We start from the raw sequence: 7,938 nt of genomic DNA, 5'->3' as shown, positions 1-7,938 counted from the left end.
CGCAAATCATGACTTGGACACCTGTAGTCTAAACTTAGGTTCAACAGCCATATAAAAGATTGTGAATAATCAATGCAGTTAAGTAGTCATAATGCATATGTCTATTGTTTTACGTTAATTGCTGTCGATGCATACAGTAATTGATACGTGTTGTTGCTATCAAAGACCGCTTAACATGGAGCCATGCACTCGTATTTGCTCAGCAATGAACTCGTCTTTGAGCAAATGCTGAGTTCATGGTTCCAAGCTAACTGTGAAACTCAGTTCTCCAAGGTGTAACATCTATAGCTGAGCAACACATACAAAAAAGAAAAAGAAAAGCGAGAGAAACAAAAAGAAACATGGACAGTGCATCCGTTTCTGACATGTCATGATCCTGGATGCCACCCATACACCTAAACAAGGCAAAATCGGTGCATATTGGTCGCGTAGACAATCTCTAGCAGAGGTGTTCTAAGTGGCAATCAGTAGTCCTCGCCTCTGGATATGACTTCCTTACATGTTGGACGGAGTAAGATGGTATGCTCATATTGTGAGACATAGCTCCCCTTTACGTCGCACAATGGAGGATAAGGTTGCAAACAGAAATTAATTGTGTCTGAACGTAATTACAATCGAAGCACTGGATAGAAATTGGAACTTTTGCATACCTGAACAATACCAGCCTCGCATAGGTTCTTTAGTGCCAAGAGATACTTGGTCTCACCAAGACGGTCCAAGTACCGTCTACAAAAGGCAAGAGTTCCAAAGTTGTTGTTGATTGTCCCAAGAAGTTGCTTTGCTTTTGCTAATCTCAAAGGCCAACATCAAAGTTCTTCATATAATGACTACATTCCAAGTCCTCATTCACAACTCCCCTGCCTGTAAACAGTCAGACACATGAAATGTATTAATGCAAAACTATACAGAAACTTGAATATATGCCTTGCTGAAATAAATTTCTGTTCAGAAAAAACCCAAGCCAGATAGACTCCATGTTTGGATCAAAGAATGTCGCTCAAGAAATTTTAGGATCCAGTAAAATTTTTACTGAAGCCTAAGGAATGTGTCTCTACTCATTTGTGTTATTCAAAAACTTTGTGCAAATATGAAAAAATTATAAGTCAGCTAAAAGTACCTTTAATGAAAAAACAAATCATCAAAAAAAAAAGATACATAGTTTTTATTTCCGAATAAGACGAATGGTCAAATGAAGTGTCCAAAGGTCAACGGCATCAAACATTTAGTAAAAGGAATATCTGGTTGTTATAAGTAAATACAATATTAATCAGATACCTGTGGATCCAAAAGTTTCAATGGCATAAAATTCCCCCTCCATTTTTGTTTGTTCTCCACCTTTCACAATCGGGACTGACTTCCCAGCACGGATTTGGTATGGCTCAATGCTGTGCCCGTTGAGGTTTCGCACACTTTATACTGCAATAGGAGTCAGATAACAAATTGTTTTGTAGATTAACCACTATCAAGGGAAAATCTGCACTGCACATAATACCTTGGAAAACTTTCCCACTGATTTCAACCTCATATGACTCCATGACTTCTTGTATCGCAGCACCAACATCACACAGGCGTGCATCAATTCCAGCTTCCTGCAATAATCAAGAAAAAGACCAGAACACTGTTGAAAACTGAAAAGCAAGGACTGGATGATATTACATTAGACTGATGACAAATACCATTTATGAAAAAAGAATTAGCAAGTAGCAGAAAGGAAAATGAAAAACAGGACCAGCTATATAACCAGACAGAAGCAGCCAGGCTGTAGTGGAAATGTAGCATAGACCGTAATTGACTAAATGAAAACAGACATCAGCAAACATAATCGGAGAAAATGCCTCATTTGTTCACCAAGCCGAGACGCTATCAGCTAATGCTAAAAAACCTTTATTTCAATCGCTTTGTTGCAATACCTGAGTGATTAAGGACCTGTTTGTTTGAGCTTCCCGGTAGCTTCTTAGCGTGAAAAGCTAAGCTGGAAGCTCAAACAAACAGCGAACTTTTCGTGCAGCTTCCAGAAGCCTAGAAAAGCTGAGTTTTATATGGAAAGCTGAAAAGCAGCTGAAAAGTTCAGAAAGCTAAACACATCTTCTAAAAGCTACTGTTGTAGAACCAAAAAGCCAGCAGCTGCTTTTTATAAAGGTCCAAAAGCTACAGCTCAAACATGCCCTAAATCCAGTTACTTATTATAGTAACAACTTCACGCAATGCACAAAAGTGTGAAGAAGATTACCTTAATTCCAGGATTCATGGCTTCTTTGGATGCTTGAAGCAATGGGTCAAACATGGGGCTGAATGCAATAGTAAATGCGCAATCAACTATGCACCCTGGAACGAATCACAATACTATGTTACTGTTTGCAATTAGAGATTCCAATAAGTAGAATTTAGTACAAGGAACACCCGTAGAATAAGAATAGAACAAAGCAAATAATTGATGCCCCATCTATATGTGTCCCAAAATCCAGCTTCACAATGTCAGCGAATTGCAATACAGTTTTATCACCAGAATTTGGTGTCCAGTGAGCTGCAACCCTGCAAATGTTCCACTTTCCATCAGTGCGCCAAGCAGGGATGGAGGGCGAGTAGGGCTAGGCCCCCTCATGCACTAAGGGCCTTTGTTTGAGATGCAACTTTTGGAGCAAAACTGCTGCAATAGCTTTTAGAAAATATTTTTAGCTTTCTAAGCTCAAAAGCTACAAATTTTTGACTTTTCATATAAACTCAGCTTTTCAGAGCTTATAACTTTTCGGAAGCTGCACAAGAAGTTCACTGTTTGTTTGAGATTTTGGCTTTGGCTTTTCATGGAAGCACTGTAGAATACCATACCAATTCAAGGAGCATCCTGTTGGAAAGGCAATGCCAGCTTGAAGTCCATTCTCCTTGATAAGTTTACGAACCATGTTTTCCAAGGTTTCGCATAAGTCTATCATTAACATTCCTGGCTTCACAATGCTCCTCATATAATTCCTCACCTAGCAAACAAGAACATAACATAGTAGAGCTCTAAAAAACAATAGAGAAGATGCACATGAAACTTCCAGAGAAATGACAGAAGAGGCTACCATAATAAAACCTGTCTATGAACTTCAGCTGCTCAACGAACACTATTGTACATTGGCTTCGGTAGCCACTCCAGTTCCCTCTTTTCCTCACTAGTTGTTCTCCACAAATTGCTGAAGAGCATTGAATTGATCAGTTCATGTGGTAAACATGTAAACACCAATTACATCTTCCTATTTGTTGCTGTATAAAAATTCCTTCGTAAGTCATTTTCAGAGGTGACACAATTTGCTGCAGGAATCAATATAGGAGGTTCCTGGAAGAGTTAATTGCATCGTAGGTCCCTAATCTTGTACTGGCAGTTCAAGTAGATTGTCTAGAAACTTGAAACCAGACATTCTCAGATCCCCTAAACTAATACAAGTAGTCCAAGTATCTAAAGGTGGTTTTACATAGCTAAAACATCCATGTGGCACTAGATGCATATGTAAATTCGTCGAGCATACATAAAAATCAATGCTTTTGTATTCAGCCGGTGAAACATCCTGGTAATAATGGGCAAGGCTACTTGGCAAGAGGAGGTTAGTGGTTAGGGTAGGGGAAGAAAACAGTTTGGGGTAAAAGAGAAATATTAATGAGAACGGTGTGGCAGCAGTAAGACGGGATGCGGCAGTGATGACTCGGTGGGAGATGAAAGTACCAGCGAGCAGGCCACTGAGATTAGCATATGTCGGACAAATCATAGAAAGAGAGGACACAAAGCAGAGAGACATAGGGGACGAGGGCAAGAAAGATACAGGAGGTGCTATGTCAGCAAGGAGTTGATAAATGGATGCCACATCAGCTAAGTAAAACCACTTTCCTTTTTGAAGGTCTAGGTAAACTACACCTACTTTAAGCACTTGCACAAATCTGACCACTTCCATATTTGACATACTTGAATCATGTAACTTTACCTATGAAGCGACTTGCTCTCTTGAAGAAAAAAAAAATGGATCTGTTCTGCTATTATGGGTGGCTTAGATTAACTACTTATGAAGGGAAAATCTCGTCAACATGGATCGATGGAGGATCTGTCTGCTTTATTGGGCCCTTCTTCTTTCTACAGGAGATACACAGCATGTTCCGTAAGACATAATAAATCAAACAAGAACAGAAATATCCAATTGTACAACAGGACCCACTTTGATTTATTCTTTTTCTTTTTCTTCTTTGCCGATTCTGCAGGATAACCATTGCAAAGAAAATAGTGAGACCAATATCAGGCCTGTTCGCTGCAGCTTATTCAGCCGGCTTATCAGCCACCAAATAGTGTTTTTCTCTCCCAATAATCAGCCGTTTCAGCTTTTCAGCCGGCTTATAAGCTGAAGCGAACAGACCCATCATCCCCAATGCTAAAAAAAAAGGCAAATTGCATATTTGCCACTGCTTTGATCTCAGAATCCGAATTTGCCACAGCAACACGAACTGCAAGAATGCCACTGAAAGTCATCATATTCAATTTCATTTGCCACTGGATCAGCTGCCATCGTCTTTTATGGTTAAAAAAATAGCAAAATGAAGTTGCAAAAATCCAAGGTACTAATGGCAATATTGCCCTCACTTTCCTCATATTCATCTTTTTCCTCTATCGATTATTCTTCTCTGAGTTCTAATCAATCTGTCTATTGATCTCCCTCAGTGCTCAGTGTTGGATATATAAGCACTTTTAGTTTTAATTTAATCCAGAAATAAATCATGAATACGATGAACAGATAGCAGATTAAACTAGACATGTCTACGCAAGATCTAGACAAGTCTATCATTGCAAATAGAATCACACATTCTACCATACTATCCAGTGCTATCAGACTGCAACAGATCATAATAGCTAGTATGGAAGACATAATTTGAGATAAGAGATCGTACATTTTTTTTTGATGAAGACCGGCTCCTAAATGACTACCGGGTACAGCAGGCGACGACGATCAGCAGCCTGACGTTGTTCGCGACGGCGAGTGACGCCCGAGTGACGAAGAGGTAGACGAGCCGTGGTGAAGGAGTCGAAGAAGAACTTGACGAAGCGGAGGAAGCGATCGAGTAGTCGCGCAGAGCGCTTCCCAAAAACCTTATTCGCCCTCTCCCGGTGCAGGATCGCTGAAGACGACGGTTCCGGAGACCTGCTCTCCCAATCGCCGGTGCACGCCGACAATCGGGACGGAGTAGACTACAGTGGCGGCGCAGCAGCAAGAGGAGGCAAAAACCCTAGCTCAAATAGATCTATTTTTGGTAGAGGCCGGTTGGTCGCATATATAGGAGAGCCCACGATTCTCATGTCGCGATCGTGATCTAAACCGGTTAGGATTCCATATATCTCGCTGACTTAAAGACCAAGTAACAAAAAATAAAACGGCAAAAGGAAGCCACGCCCCCGCAAGGCGAGGGGCCGGATTTCGGCGGATCATTCACGCAGGTGCCACGCGCCCGCGCCCTTCGCCCTGTCCCGCTCGGCCCGACGAGGCGAGGCGTGACGTGGCGAGCGAGCACGCGCATATGGAGCTCTCCTTCTCTCCCCACACACATAGCTTGGAGGAGTGGAGACAACTTCCATATTTAAGTTGGTCATCCCTCCCCTCCACTAGCAATGTGGGACTAAAGACTTGCACCACTCCACCTCTTGCCCACATGGGCCTTTGAGATTTATTTGAAATTCTGAAATTACTATGGGCTAGGCCCATTATTTCAACAATCCCCCACCAGATCTCAAATGCCCATCAGAGATTTTGCCTGTTTCTCACTGCTGTTTATATACTAGTGTTTCAGCGAGGACTGTTAAGTTGAACTCTCGTCTAGAGCTTCAAGCTACATTCATCCACAACTTGAACAATGGACTAAGCCTTGAATTGCAAGTTTTGTGCGGACAAGTTTCACTCAAAGTCGGGACTAGTACCTGGCTGCCTGTAGCCTACCCCGCGGGTGGGGCATATAGGTCGTACCCCCTGGTCTCTTCATGAGCTTAATAGAGATCACCCAAGTCTCACAGACTGCGACCTTACAACAGTTGGGCTCATATAGGTATATTTTTTCAAGATGTTCTGCAGGGCAACATCTTTGCTAATTAAAGCCAACAAAATATATTAAGGCAGTAGCCAGCCTGCCATGCAGTGGTTTGAGAGTGTTGCATCATTTCTCGAGTGGGTTAGTAGGATACTCTCATGCTATCCAATGGCTTGTTCTTCCTAGATCCTACTTCACGGGATCTCCGATCACATAGGTTGGGTTACCACCATGGTGTAGCTCATATGGGTCTCATACCCATCTCCTTTGATGCACTGTCTATCACATTACATGACAACCCCTTAGTGAACTGATCTGCCAAGTTCTTATCAGTTGACATGTAATCCACTGATATTACTCCGGAGTTTCTCATTTTCCTAATAGATTTCAGACGTCTCTTAACGTGTCTTGATAACTTCATATTGTCCTTAGAATTGTTCACTTTGACTATCACCGTTTGATTGTCACAATTCATAAGTATTGCTGGCATAGGTTTCTCGACAATAGGCAAGTCCATCAAGAGTTCACGTAGCCAATCAGCCTCAACTGTGGCTGTATCTAATGCTGCAAGTTCTGCTTCCATGGTAGACCTCGTGAAGATAGTCTGTTTGGATGACCTCCATGAAACAACACCACCACCAAGAGTGAAGACGTATCCACTTGTGACATACAGTTAATCAGCATCAGATATCCAATTTGAATCACTATAGCCTTCCAGTACCGCAGGATACCTGGAGTAGTGAATTCTGTAATCCATAGTACCAACTAAATAGCACATGACTCGCTCAAGCGCACGCCAATGATCATCTCCCAGATTAGAGGTAAACTGGCTCAGTTTGCAAACAACATATGAGATGTCAGGCCTAGTAGCACTGGCTAAATACATAAGTGATCCAATAATCTGAGAGTATCTTAATTGGTCTCTACCAATTCTCTTGTTTTTCCGAAGTATCAAGCTCAGATCATAAGGTGTGGGAGAAGGCTTACTGTCCTTGAAGCCAAATCTGCTCAAGACCTTTTCCACATAATGAGATTGCGTGAGAGTAATCGCATTCTCTCCTTTGATCAACTTGATATTCAGAATTACATCAGCCTCTCCCAGATCTTTCATGTCGAAATTTTGGCACAGAAATGACTTGACCTCTTTAATCACGTCAAAATTTGTACCAAAGATCAGTATGTCATCGACATACAAGCACAATATAACTCCCTCACCCCCACCATGGCGGTAGTACACACATCTATCAGACTCATTGATAGAAAAGCTTGCTGATATGAGTGTAGTATCAAATTTATCATGCCACTGCTTAGGTGCTTGTTTCAGACCATACAAAGATTTTAGCAATTTACACACCTTGTTCTCTTGACCCTTTATTACAAACCCATCAGGCTGATTCATATAAATTTCCTCATCCAACTCTCCATTAAGGAAAGCCGTCTTAACATCCATCTAATGGACGAGAAGACCATGTGAGGCAACAAGGGAAAGTAATACTCGAATACTGGTCAATCTCGCAACAGGTGAGTAAGTGTCGAAGAAATCTTCGCCTTCTTTCTGGGTATAACCCTTAGCTACAAGTCGAGCCTTGTACTTATCAATAGTACCATCAGGCCTAAGCTTCTTTTTGAACACCCACTTGCAACCCACAGGTTTACAACCATACGGTCGATCAACTACCTCCCAAGTTCCATTAGAAAGAATAGAGTCCATCTCACTATGGATAGCTTCTTTCCAATCATCTGCATTTGGAGATGCAAATGCCTCTGAAATAGTCTTAGGAGTATCGTCTACGATATAGATAGTGAAATCATCACCAAAGGACTTTGCAGTTCTTTGTCTCTTGCTCCTCTTAGGAGCTTCACTGTTAACCTCCTCATGAACTGGCTCAACTGTTTGTTCAG

At 41.6% G+C, this 7,938-nt stretch overlaps 1 pseudogene; it reads right to left on the bottom strand.

Annotated features, from left to right (window-relative positions):
* Positions 1 to 464: 464 nt before the first annotated feature.
* LOC117848026 (methionine aminopeptidase 2B-like) lies at positions 465 to 3,184 on the bottom strand (annotated as a pseudogene).
* Positions 3,185 to 7,938: the final 4,754 nt, after the last annotated feature.

The sequence above is a fragment of the Setaria viridis genome, chromosome 3 (genome assembly GCF_005286985.2).
Source record: "Setaria viridis chromosome 3, Setaria_viridis_v4.0, whole genome shotgun sequence".
In the NCBI taxonomy this organism is placed as follows: Eukaryota; Viridiplantae; Streptophyta; class Magnoliopsida; order Poales; family Poaceae; genus Setaria; species Setaria viridis.
This window is presented reverse-complemented; position numbering and strand designations above follow the sequence as displayed.